The sequence below is a fragment of the Triplophysa rosa genome, linkage group LG11, assembly GCF_024868665.1.
Source record: "Triplophysa rosa linkage group LG11, Trosa_1v2, whole genome shotgun sequence".
NCBI lineage: Eukaryota > Metazoa > Chordata > Actinopteri > Cypriniformes > Nemacheilidae > Triplophysa > Triplophysa rosa.
This window is the reverse complement of record NC_079900.1, coordinates 24,300,903-24,314,251: the sequence shown is the minus strand read 5'-3', so window position 1 is coordinate 24,314,251 and position 13,349 is coordinate 24,300,903. Positions and strand designations below refer to the sequence as shown.

The 13,349-nt window shown below is 38.4% G+C and overlaps 1 long non-coding RNA gene across 6 annotated transcripts; it reads left to right on the top strand.

Annotated features, from left to right (window-relative positions):
• The first annotated feature begins 8,548 nt into the window (after positions 1-8,548).
• LOC130561493 (uncharacterized) lies at positions 8,549-11,734 on the top strand. 6 transcript variants are annotated; one of them, XR_008963840.1, is made up of 5 exons: positions 8,549-8,744; positions 9,849-9,907; positions 10,274-10,337; positions 10,613-10,666; positions 10,901-11,734. It is a non-coding gene; the product is annotated as an uncharacterized LOC130561493 (long non-coding RNA). The 6 variants fall into 6 exon arrangements; XR_008963837.1 differs by having other exon boundaries at positions 9,849-9,912; XR_008963836.1 differs by lacking the exon at positions 8,549-8,744 and adding an exon at positions 9,293-9,324 and having other exon boundaries at positions 9,849-9,912.
• Positions 11,735-13,349: the final 1,615 nt, after the last annotated feature.

Below are 13,349 nucleotides of genomic sequence, written 5' to 3'. Positions count from 1 at the left end.
AAAGTCAGGATCTCCGCAATTTAGCTTCGCAAAGGCCTTAAGATGAGAATGACATGAAGATGATGTTGATCGGATTAAAACTCTAGGAGGAGTTCGTTAAAGTACGACGACTGGAAATTGAAACAAATTACAAAATTGCACAGGAAATCAAAAATAATGGACTTCCTGTTTGGTTTAGAGATATGCCCCAAGAGACGTTTCTTAATGATTCAATGACAATTTTGGTGCATGTACGTTTTGCGTAGCAGCCTGGGCAGTTCTAGGTGGCGCTAGCGAGCCATTTTGCCACGCCTAATTTTAAAACCCATATCAGACGTAAATTTTGCAAGGTCTGATGCGTGTGCAAATTATTGTGAGTTTTTGAGCATGTTTAGGCCTTCAAATTAGCGATCAAAGAGGGAGAAGAAGAAGAATTAAAGCTGCGAGCAGCGATGATCGGGCCCTTGCGGAAAGTGCCACCGCAACCCGATTGCATAAGGAAAACAGTGAATGGGAGGCGCTAAAATTAATGCAGGCAAATTATAGTAGGATTTGTTATTTATTTAAATGCGTCACATTCCCTTTTGCCAGCTGGTGGCGATATTGCTATAAGTGAACACTGACATGGATATATGTTCAGGCCAGGACTCTTATCAAACATGTGAAGTGTGAAGCCGGTCAGACATTGTGTGCCTGAGTTACTTTAGCTTCCTGTTTCATGGCGAAACATCAAACTGTGTCAGGCCGCCACGGACACGCCCCTCAACGAAAAGTTAGGAACTTGCAATGTATCGTCACAAAGGTCTGAAGATCATACTGGCCAAGTATGATGCTGACCTGTTTGAATCTCTATGAGGAGTTAATCACAGTTTAAAACATGCCACTTCCTGTTTCCTGCAGGGGGCGCTATAACAGTATCTGAATATTACCATGTAGATGTCTTCAGGCCAGGACTTTTATCAAATGTGTGAAGTGTGAGACTGGTCAGACATTGTGTGCCTGAGTTACATTAGGTTCCTGTTTCATGGCGAAACATCAAACTTTGTCAGGCCGCCACGGACACGCCCCTCAGAGAAAAGTTAGGATCTTTCAATGTATCATCACAAAGGTCTGAAGATCATACTGGCTGTACTCTTCAAATATACGAAGCTGACCTGTTTGAATCTCTATGATGAGTTAATCACAGTTTGAAACATGCCACTTCCTGTTTCCTGCAGGTGGCGCTATAACTGTATCTGAATATTACCATGTAGATGTCTTCAGGCCAGGACTTTTATCAAATGTGTGAAGTCTGGGTGAAGTCTGGGGCCTGTTGGACATTGTATGCCTGAGTTACAACAACTTCCTGTTCATGGCAAAACGCCAAACTTTGGCAGGCCGCCAAGGTCACGTTCCCCCACGACAAGTCAGGATCTCCGCAATTTAGTTTCGCAAAGGCCTTAAGATGAGAATGACATCAAGATGATGTTGATCGGATTAAAACTCTAGGAGGAGTTCGTTAAAGTACGACGACTGGAAATTGCAAAAATTTACCAAATTGCACAGGAAATTAAAAATAAAGGACTTTCTGTTGGGTTTAGAGATATGCTCCAAGAGACTTTTCTTAATGATTCGGGGTGTTCTATCAGCCCACCAAATTTGGTGGATGTATGTTTTGCGTAGCGGTCTGGGCAGTTCTAGGTGGCGCTAGCGAGCCATTTTGCCACGCCTAATTTTAAAACCCTTATCAGATGTAAATTTTCGCCACGTCTGATGCGTGTGCAAGTTATTGTGAGTTTTTGAGCATGTTTAGGCCTTCAAATTAGCGATCAAAGAGGGAGAAGAACACATAAACAATAGGGCTCTGCACTGCGGTGCAAGCCGGTGGCTTGCTCCTTCGTGCTCGGGCCCTAATAATAATAATAAACAACACAGAAACAAAAGGGCTCTGCACTTCGGTGCAAGCCGGTGGCTTGCTCCTCCGTGCTCGGGCCCTAAATATCGTTCACTTTCAGAACGCATTTTTTTCCAACTGATGAATGACATACGGTTAAACAGACTCTATAGTGCAGGAATCTCCAACCCTGTTTCAACACACTGGTTTGTGGTTAACAAGCAAACGTGAACATCTTGACTGCATGGTCTAGGTGTGTTTGAGCTGAACTCTTCAGGACGGTAGCTCACCAGGAGCAGGGTTGGAGATCTCTAATGTTTGGCTATTGATGAAGGGTTTTATGTCAGTATTAAAGACTGTAGCAGTTGAAAAAGGTGTGTTCACGGCGGGCAAAATATTTGCTTTACATGCCTTTGCTGTCACATTTTGAAGAAAATACTTATTAACACATACACGCCGACAAAGTAAAGCGCTTTTAGATTAAAACAGTGTATACGGATGTGCGCAAGCATGTGGGGTTAGTTTATAGAGCAACAGCACCATCCACTCGCCTGGCATGCATAATACATTGTTTTTATTCGTTTTCCCGGATCCATGTAAATGCAGATCGTTTTGATAACGCCGTCGTATACGTGAAACTTTTCAAAAACGCAAAGGAAACTTTTTACCAGATTAACCCTGTGAGTATAAGATAGTTTAAAGCACTGACTAATAATTTTTCAGATAACCAATCTACAACTCTACGGCAACAATGTGTCTGTATGTTAATAGAGATCTAAGGTACAGTAATCACTGTTTGTACGTTAGATTGAAGGCCCACTTGTGTGGTGAGGTGCTCTTATTGTGTATTTTCCAAATATTATTGTCTGCAGGACACTGACTAGCCCCTCTTAGACTGGGATCACATGTGACTGGGACTATTAAGTCATTACAACAAGATGCCAAGAGCATACCATCAAATAATTATTTCTGTTCCTACAGAATAATGCAAAGACAAAGACTGTGTACAAGCTCTACCTCCTCACTAAAAGGGATGCTTTGGAAGTCTGGATGTAGACATGCAATAAAAATGAGGAAAAATAATAAGACAGTGACACACACTCAAAAAAGTGATTGTTGGGGGTTGTTTGTTTAACTTAATCAATCTAACATATTTGTTTGTGTTTCTTGTTCAAACACAATTGAAATGTGTAATACTGACATAAATAGGCGACACTTTGACATAACTTATTCCGTTTGTGTTGGGACAACATGAATCATTTTCATTGACTAACTGAAACTACACAGTGGACTGAGTTCCCAGCATGCATTGCCCTTATGACTAGATTTAGATAGTACATTTTAAAATTAAATGTTATTGTAAGTGTGTTTTTGTGCAGGATGAAAGATAAAGAGACTTGTTAGTGTTTACTGTTCTGTAATGTTAAAATTTAGAAGATTTTCTGTTGTCTGTGATTTTTGAGGGGTTACCATAGAGTAACGGTTTTTACTGAGGTTGGGGACGAGCACATTTATGCCATTTTTCATGTATGCAGCCTTACTCAGTGAGTAAATACTCTGCAATGGTCATGCAGTAAACTATCTGGTGCTTCCTGTTAGCACATTACCTTACATCTTGCTTACATCACTGAAGCATTCAAATTTAATTGGCTCAAACACAAAGGAATTACATTCAGCTGAAATTAAATAAAACAAGTTGATGAACTTAAAATGGGTGAATTGTGCAGACAAGTAAATCTTAAATTCGAATAAATTAATTCAATTGTGTGGAAATAGGTGTCATAATAAAATTAAGTTAATCCAACAAGACATTTTTTTGAGTGCATGACCTGTTGTTTCAATACTATTTAATAGCATGCTTTCTCCCCCGGCAAGCAGCTTCAACCTCTAATAAAATAAATGTATTAAACTGAAAGAAAAGTGAAAAATGAAAGCTACAAAAAATTATAACTCTACCTGTTTAATTGAAATATCAGCTTATTACCCAATCAGTCCTTCTCCACAACCATCACTGGCAGCCTCTCTCTCTCTCTCCTCAGGCATACAATAACACACACAAGGCCTCCCGTTTTACCTTGACATTTTGGAAACTGTTGGTAATTAGGGCTGCAACAACTAGTCGATTAAATCGATAATAATCGATAATGAAAATAGTTATCAACGAATTTCATTATCGATTAGTTGGCCCGTGACCTCACTTGCGAGCTGCGCAGTTATAAATCAAGCGCGTCTTCTTTCAAAAATTACAATTTTAGACGTGTCTCTCCGTGCAGCATGAGCAATGCAGTTTTAAAGTCAGACGTCTCTCCGTGCAGCCCGAGCTGCGCTGTTTTTAAGTCAGATGTGTCTCCGTGCAGCCCGAGCTGCGCTGTTTTTAAGACAGATGTGTCTCTCCGTGCAGCGCGAGGTGCGCAGTTTTAAAATCAGACGCGTCTCCGTGAAGCGCGAGGTGCGCAGTTTTAAAGTCGAACGTGTCTCTCCGTGCGGTACAAGTCAGACGTGTTTTGCATGCATCTCTTCAAGCCGCGCAGTTTTAAAGTTTAAAGGGAGAGGTCTTTTAAATGACAAAATTGAAGATTATATTAGTAAAACCCAATTTGTTGCTAAATACTCTGAATTGTGGGATTATTTGGTTCAGAGGTGGGAAGTAACGAAGTACATTTATTTGCACTGTACTTAAGTACACTTTTTGAGTATCTGTACTATACTTACACTGTAAAAAATATTCCGTAAATTTTACGGTAAAAAACCGGCAGCTGTGGTTGCCAGAACTTTACCGTCAAAAGTACAGTTGCAACGTTATTGGTTTTACGGGATTGCACCCACTGTACCGTATATTTTACAGTTGATAATTTTTACGGTTCATAACTGTCTAATTTACTTGTTTATGCTGTTATAAAAACAGTTTATACCTGTCAAATTCCAGGGTTTACATTGCATTAATTACGGTTCATGACCATCTTTTTTACAGTTCAGCACTTTCTAATTTAAAGGTTTACATTGTATTAATTACGGTTCATAACCATCTTTTTTACAGTTCAGCACTGTCTAATTTAAAGGTTTACATTGTATTAATTACGGTTCATAACCATCTTTTTTACAGTTCAGCACTGTCTAATTTAAAGGTTTATGTTGTAATAATTACAGTTAAACTCTATAATTATTTGCTAAATATTCAGATTTAACCTTTAAGAAACTATTAAAATTACTGTTAAACTAATTGATAAATATCTTACATTTGCAAACCTAAATCAAATCATCAAAACCCATCAAAATCTATAAAAGACAAAGACATCAGTGAGGTCCCAAGTATTTTTAATAAATATTTTGTTCTAAGTAGGCCTACTTTTTACTGTACCTCACTACATTTGAATGACAAATATCTCACTTTTCTTGCCACAAAAAAATAATGATTTCTTTGGTCAACCGTCCCCTCCCTCCCACGTTTGGGAGAGACTATTGTCAGTTGCTTCTAATATGACATACCTGAATCAACTCATCAGCCTTCGTGTGTTTAGACAGTCATCCACAGCATTTTGGGAGAAAGTTAATGAGTTCAGTTGTGTATACTTTTCCCATTTCTGATTTAGGTGATCTATAATTAATTTAATTTGATTAAATTCTTTACATTGTTCAATAAAGTGATATAATATTGCATCATGACAGAGAATCAGTGGTAATATCATCACATTACTGTGGGTCAGGCTTAGCCTGACAGTTAGCCTGCCCCGGACCAGGCTAGTTTCCCAGCATAAGTTGCCATAGTTCGAACTATTTTAAGTTAGCTTTATGAAACCGAATCGACCGACAATAACTCTGACTTACCAAAATAAGCCTGTCTTATTTCGTAATCTTGTTTTATGGGACAGCCCTCAGGTCATCTAGTGAACAATGTATCACGAGGCCTTAGAAGCCCTTATAGTAGGATTTGTAAAATGCTGGAGATGTTAATTAACGTTATGTCTACTCAAATACTGTATGTCTAGATTTACTGTTTTGATAAAGTCATCATTTCAGTCACATTTTATAAAAAGACATTGCCCCAAAAAAAGCTTCTCTGAAGGTGATTTAAAGTAGATCTGAAGCAATCAAATGTTTCAGATGTTTCTGTTGCTGAACTGCATTGTGTTAGCAAAGTGAAAGTCCCCAGTGAAAACACATAACGATAAAACTTTGTCACTTCCTGACATTTGCGTGAATATAATCTAAAGTACATTTTCAGCATTTCTATAATGTGATGTGAAATTAATGAGGTCTCTGAGCAGATGGGTATATTCAGGCCAAAAACACACATTTACTTCGTATCTTTAACTATGAGCTGTATTTTAGTACAATACTAATTTCTGGTGAGGTAAAGATATTTTGTAGATTTCCATGTTGGAGAAAGCTGTTTATTTTATAGATATACTGTGTGCTCATGTAAGACTACATTAAACTCACTATGTATAATAAGAGGTCAGGGGTTAAAGATGAATCTCTATTATGTGAAGAACTCCTCCAGAATAGCAGCCACATAGGTTTCCTCTCACAATGTGATACAAAAACAAACAGGTCAAAGTTCTATGACAGAGATGCTAGAAAACCTAAAAAATAGAAGCAAACACAACCACAGACCACTCGACAAATGATATCCATATAACCGTTTCTAAACGCTGTTTCTAAGGGTGACAACTGTAAAAAAGAATTCAGCTATTGCTTTTTTTAATGAAACAATGTATTTGGACAGCAATTTATTTTAAAATACAACATGAACACAATGTATCTGCTGTAAATACAGCTGTCCCTCGGTTTGTAGGAGTAAATGATGACAGAATTTTCCTTTTTTATGGACCATCCCTTTGAATCTCTGTTCAAAAGACCAAACTGATCAACTGGTTATTAATGTGACAAATGTACACTGTTAGACTTTGCTGTAATTTTTACAGTTACTTACTACAAAATGCCCAGTAAAATACTATAATCTTTTTTTACTGTTAATTACTGTACTATGCATTGCATTATGGGTATTTTATGATGTAACATTGTAATTTACAGTGACATACTGTATTTTGGGATTTTACAGTACTCTACTCTTGACACAACAGCTACTGTATTTGAAGACTTTTATCAGTGAAAATATTAAAAATGTGTCACTTAAAATTTTGCATATAGAAACATTTTAAAAGTGTAATTGGAAACTGTTTAAGAAACAGGAAAAGTATAACTAAAACATGCGAGCGTGAAGCCAAATTTGAACTGACTACTGGTAAAGCGTATTTTAGTGTAAAAACTGCGGAGCTAGCAATCCTGGCCTGAGCACGACCATTGGTCTGACCGAGAGCGACACCTGTGGGGATGTAGAACTTTAGAGAACTAGGCCTCCGCCTGTGACGGCCGGTGGCAGGGGCTTCCCAACTTTGTGGTAAAGCTCTGGGTCCCTCTTCCTCTCCACTGGATGGTCATAATTTCGCGTTAGCGTCTTCGTCTGACTCGCCCAGGCCAGTCAACGTCGCTCCGCTAGAGATTGTGACGCGGCTCAGTGCTGTGGCGTCTTACATAGGAACCCCATTCTGTCGGTTCGACACAACGTCGAGAGACCGACAGAAAGGGAACGTCTTGGTTACGGATGTAACCTCGGTTCCCTGATGGAGGGAACGAGACGTTGTGTCCCTCATGCCACAACACTGGCCGCCCACCCCAGCGGTCGGGGGAGGATGCTTTAGGCCCCTCAGACCAATAGGTGAATGAATGAGCACGCCGGCTTCCCTCTTATACCCGGAAATCCGGGGAGGAGTCCGGCATGCAAATTTCATTCGCCAATTTTCATTGGCGTTTTCTAAATACTCAGAAGATGATAGGTTCTCAAGACAAACCCCATTCTGTCGGTTCGACACAACGTCTAGAGACCGACAGAAAGGGAACCGAGGTTACATCCGTAACCAAGACGTTTCGCTTTGTTAAAATTTCAATTAAATATTAATGTTGCTGCTGGGGAGAAATATTTCCCAAATTTAACATGCAACAGTGGAGCAGTAAACATGGCGAAAGTTTGATATTACTGTTATTTTGTCACAAAATGCAGTTTTAAGACATTTTAGGCGAGAATGTATGTTTTTAAAGTTCAAATCTGCAGTCAGTTAATAAAGATAGCGTCTCTTTAAAAAAATAATTGTTTGGACGAATTCGGAGATATGAGCTCCAGGCAGTCACCGGGAGCTCGAGCTCATGTACCCCGCCCAACGCAGCCTCACCACAGCAAGTGCTTCTTTATTCACCGCTGGCTCTGATGTCTCTGTAGCGGTTAACCATGAGATAAATTAATGAGATAATGAATCATGCTTATATGTTTATGACAACCACAAAATCATTCAGACATTGCTACATGTAATATCAAGGTTTGTGTGTCTATAAATTTCGCGATTTTAGACGCTCCAAATGAGTGCTTAGATTATGTTTTCATGATCGGTTTAAATCCACTTGCATAGCGGCTAAGCGGCTAGTGTTTATGCACTTTATTTCGGTAATCTGCTGCTACATATAATAAAATAACATTTGTTTGTGATTATTACAGGTCCATGTCACTTAACACAATGTGATGTCTCAGTATTATGCTGCTGTATTTATACATGTATATGACGTTACTTATTTATACTATAGCCTCCCTGATAGCAATAGACTTCGGGGCGGATCCGCCTTCAAATCGCCTGGTCCGCTGTACTCTCAGATTCAATTCGGCCACACGCACAGAATATGCCCCGCCTCCGCACAACGCACTGTCAACTCGCGGACTCGCAACTGACGCTGGGCGAATTCTCTGACCGAACGCGCCTTTTTTAAACCGTCACAGTCACTTAATCCATCTCCTCACACAGTGGAAACGCTGGAGCTGGCAGGTCGGTGAGAACGGAACACGGTAAGAATAGTTAAAATATGCTTTATTTGTACAGTTACGTAGCCATTAACATTACTGTTGATTGCTTTGCTTGATGTTTTTAATTCTGAAGTGATTTTTGCAAGCCAAGTTTCAGCACATTGTCATTAGCTTTTTGAGTAAAAGCTTTTTGGACGGAATGTCTTTATCTCTCTAGGAGGTGGGGTGATTCAATCGGATTTTAATCCAACCCTGAGCGCATGTTTTCTCCCCTTTCCAGTAAAATAGCAGGCGAGATAAACTGATGTTAGGCCTAACGTTAACGTTACCTGTTTTTTTTTACACTGAACTTCTGGTATAGTTTGAGTCTTTTGTTAATATTTTGACATATATTCTCCACCTCCCCATGTAATGTTGTTTCAGATAATTTTCATATCATATTAAATCTTAAAATACTGTGCGTGCGTGTGTGCGTGCGTGCGTGCGTGCGTGCGTGTGTGTGTGCGTGTGCTTGTGCGTGTGTGCGCGCGTGTGTGTTCTGTTGTGTGTGTGTTATTTTGCAGCATACAGCTCATTCAAGTGCCACTAGTCTTGCAGTATTTCATCTTTTCCAAACAACCGAGTAAAGTAAGATTTGATACTGTTTTAAACTTGATTTAGCCAGCTATTTTGTCAAAATACTAATAATGGTCCACACTACAGATTTTAACATGTAATAAATGTGCAGTTTCAAAAGATTCATACCAATAATTTAAAGTTTAACGTTTTTAGGTTTATAAACTACTTCGTAGTTTACAAACCCACTTGTATCAGTAAACTTTAGTTCTGGTAGACTAATTATTTCATGTCATATTAAGATTTTAAATCATATTAAGATACTGTGCGTGTGTGTGTTCTGTTGTGTGTGCGCGCGCGCGCGTGTTCTGTTGTGTGTGTGTGTGCGCGCGCGTGTGTGTTCTGTTGTGTGTGCGCGCGCGCGTGTGTTCTGTTGTGTGTGTGTGTGCGCGCGCGCGCGTGTGTTCTGTTGTGTGTGTGTGCGCGCGCGCGCGTGTTCTGTTGTGTGTGTGTGCGCGCGCGCGCGTGTGTGTTCTGTTGTGTGTGTGTGCGCGCGCGTGTGTGTTCTGTTGTGTGTGTGTTATTTTGCAGCTTACAGCTCATTCAAGTGCCACTGGTCTTGCAGTATTTCATCTTTTCCAAACAACCGAGTAAAGTAAGATTTGATACCGTTTTAAAATTGATTTAGCCAGCTATTTTGTCAAAATACTAATAATGGTCCACACTACAGCTTTTAACATGTAATAAATGTGCAATTTCAAAAGATTTATACCAATAATTTAAAGTTAAAAGTTTTTAGGTTTATAAACTACTTCGTAGTTTAAAAACCCACTTGTATCAGTAAACTTTAGTTCTGGTAGACTAATTATTTCATGTCATATTAAGATATTAAATCATATTAAGATACTGTGCGTGTGTGTTTTCTGTTGTGTGTGTGTGTGTGTGTGTGTGCGTGTGCGCGCGCGTGTGTGTGCGCGCGTGTGTGTGTGTTCTGTTGTGTGTGTGTTATTTTGCAGCTTACAGCTCATTCAAGTGCCACTGGTCTTGCAGTATTTCATCTTTTCCAAACAACCGAGTAAAGTAAGATTTGATACTGTTTTAAACTTGATTTAGCCAGCTATTTTGTCAAAATACTAATAATGGTCCACACTACAGCTTTTAACATGTAATAAATGTGCAATTTCAAAAGATTTATACCAATAATTTAAAGTTAAAAGTTTTTAGGTTTATAAACTACTTCGTAGTTTAAAAACCCACTTGTATCAGTAAACTTTAGTTCTGGTAGACTAATTATTTCATGTCATATTAAGATATTAAATCATATTAAGATACTGTGCGTGTGTGTTCTCTTGCAGTTTACAGCTCATTCAAGTGCCACTGGTCTGTTTTTGGAGAATTTCATCTTTAAGGTACGTATGTAAACTTTGCCTACAGACTTAAAAAGAACACGGAGGTTCACAACTCGCATGCAGTTCTGTTTATTAACGGCTAGAGCTCCAAAAGTTACATAGTGTACCTATAAATGTCAGATTGTACACTCTTGTTTTTAAAGACAGTGGTTATGTGTATCCTTAAAAAAAAAACTGGTATCTCCTATGTGATTTCATGAATTTGTTTAATGAAAATTTGCTTGTGTATCACAGGTGCTGTGAGAAAGAGCCATGTCTCCCGTGCCGCCACTGATGATGACATTACAAAACACGTAATACGGTGGTTCAACTTGGCAGCAGATAGGGGAAACTCAAGGAGCCGTCCCACTGTCAGCACCCAACAGTAGCGTTTCGGTGTTTCACAGTTAACTTCTGTGTTTTGAAGTGTTCGTTTAACAGTTAAGTAGTAACAGTTGAGATAAAGTTTACTACTTTAAATAGTTTTGTTTCTATTCATCTTCAAAAAACCCAGTTTCCACACAAAAAAATAAGCAGTGCAACATTAATAAGAATAAATGTTTCTTGAGCTACATTAAAAAAGTGTTCTTTTTCATTAAATAAAAAATGTTCTTTGGACAATTTATGGTTGCATTTCATTTTCTGTAATACCTATTAATTGTATACATAAATAATTGTTACTGGCTAAAATGGCTGAATTTTGATTTACAAGTTTTGAATGATTTCATCATGTTTTATTAATAAAGGCAGGCATATTAAATATTATAGAGCAATCCAGTCTATCCAATGTCGGTCCATTAGATTTGAAATATTTCTTTAGCTAGTTTTGGCCAGAATACTAGTTTTAAATGAGGGATCTGAAAGGTATCCAGACAGAATGACCAGATCGGATCCGTGGCGGATCAGCTGCTTTATAAACGGGTCCTGATCGGATCCGTGGCGGATCAGCTGCTTTATAAACGGGTCCTGATCGGATCCGTGGCGGATCAGCTGCTTTATAAACGGGTCCTGATCGGATCCGTGGCGGATCAGCTGCTTTATCAGCGGATACAGGGCGGGTCTGCCCCAGATCTGGTCCGGATCCGCAATCCATATTTGTTCCGGATCCGCTGCGCTGTGCAAGTGGGATCAGTTCCGGAGTCAGTTTGCTATCTGGGCTACTAGTGCTGTTCAAACTGTTCATTGTTGTATTGTTTCCAGAAACTACCTCAGATGCTCACAAGTGTATGTGGTCTTATGCTGCATAATAAAGGCAAAGAATCATCTGATGACTTCACTCCCTGACCGGAGTTCTGGAAGTCAGTAATATCCAAAACTTGCTTTCAGTGGGGCAATCCCCAACAATAATTCTAATATTAAAAACTCACATTATAACTATAACCAAGTGATTTTGTGCCCAATTTTTTAATTTCAAAAACAGAAGCCTTAAATGGAACAAAGACATTTAAGCCTGCTTTGTGACATGGACTGTGAAAGCAGAGGAATATACAACTACCAGGTTGCCATCATTGCCATTCTTCTGTTGATGAGGTAGTCTACTTCAAGAAGAGGTACACATCTTTATTTTGACAGCTGTAATAGCCCCTTTTAACTGTTTCTCTTAAATAGAAATGACTTGCAATATCTGATAGGCTTTACTTTTTGGGTTTGCAGCCAACATCCACCAAGATGCCTGAAGTGACAACACAGACCAAGAAACAAAGAAAATGTGCTATGTTTTGTCTGATTTAAAAAAAAACACAAGTTTGGTTTGTATTCCAACTAATTGTATAAACTGTATAAAGTTGGTGGTTTGAAGAAAATAAAATAATATTTTGATTGTTGTATTTTATGCTGTTGCATAAATTGTTAGCCTGTCTGTTCATCGACAGTTTAAATGAGACAAAATCCGTTACCATTTCTCAAACATTTATTTTTGTTTCTCTTTAGATCATCTGTTTAGCAATGAACCGGTGCCAGTTCAAAGCCAGAACAGAGACAAGCCTAGAATGGATCTTGAAAGCTTTGTGCCTGTAGGCTCATTAACATCATCCTGGTGTGTTTTGTTGTAATAGATTTTGAACCAAAATATTGGCTGCATTTACAGTGTTCAACCTATTGTTCGATCATTCTTAAAGATATGGTTACATTGTTATGATTTCATCAGTCACATTGTTCAAAAAGCCATTATTAATGGATGTAACAAATAATAATGTACTGAATAAAAATGTTGTTGTACATGGACGTATGCCACTTATTATGAATTTATAAAATTTAACAGTATTCATGTAAACTAATCATAGATATTTTGTACTGCTAGTGGCACATATTGTAAAATAATAAGAAATACAATTATTGTAAAATAATTATAAAGGAATGCATTTTTCAATACTATTTAGCAAGTTATAATTGCAGTAAAGTTACTGTAGAGTTATTATACTGTGAAGCCAAATTGTGGTAAGGGTTTTATACTGTACAATGACATTACAGTATGGATATTATACTGTAAAAAGAAGTTGCAGTACAGTCATATTACTGTAAGGTACATGTACAGTTAAGCTGCTGAAAGGGGGATCTTACAGTAAGTCACTGGCAATAGTGCTGCCAGTGACTTACCGCAAAAATACAATGAAAAGTCTAACAGTGTATAATTAAAAGTCTGAGGAATGCGTGTGCTTTCTTTTACAGAGAGAAGCATCTTCACTCATTTGCATAATTTGACATC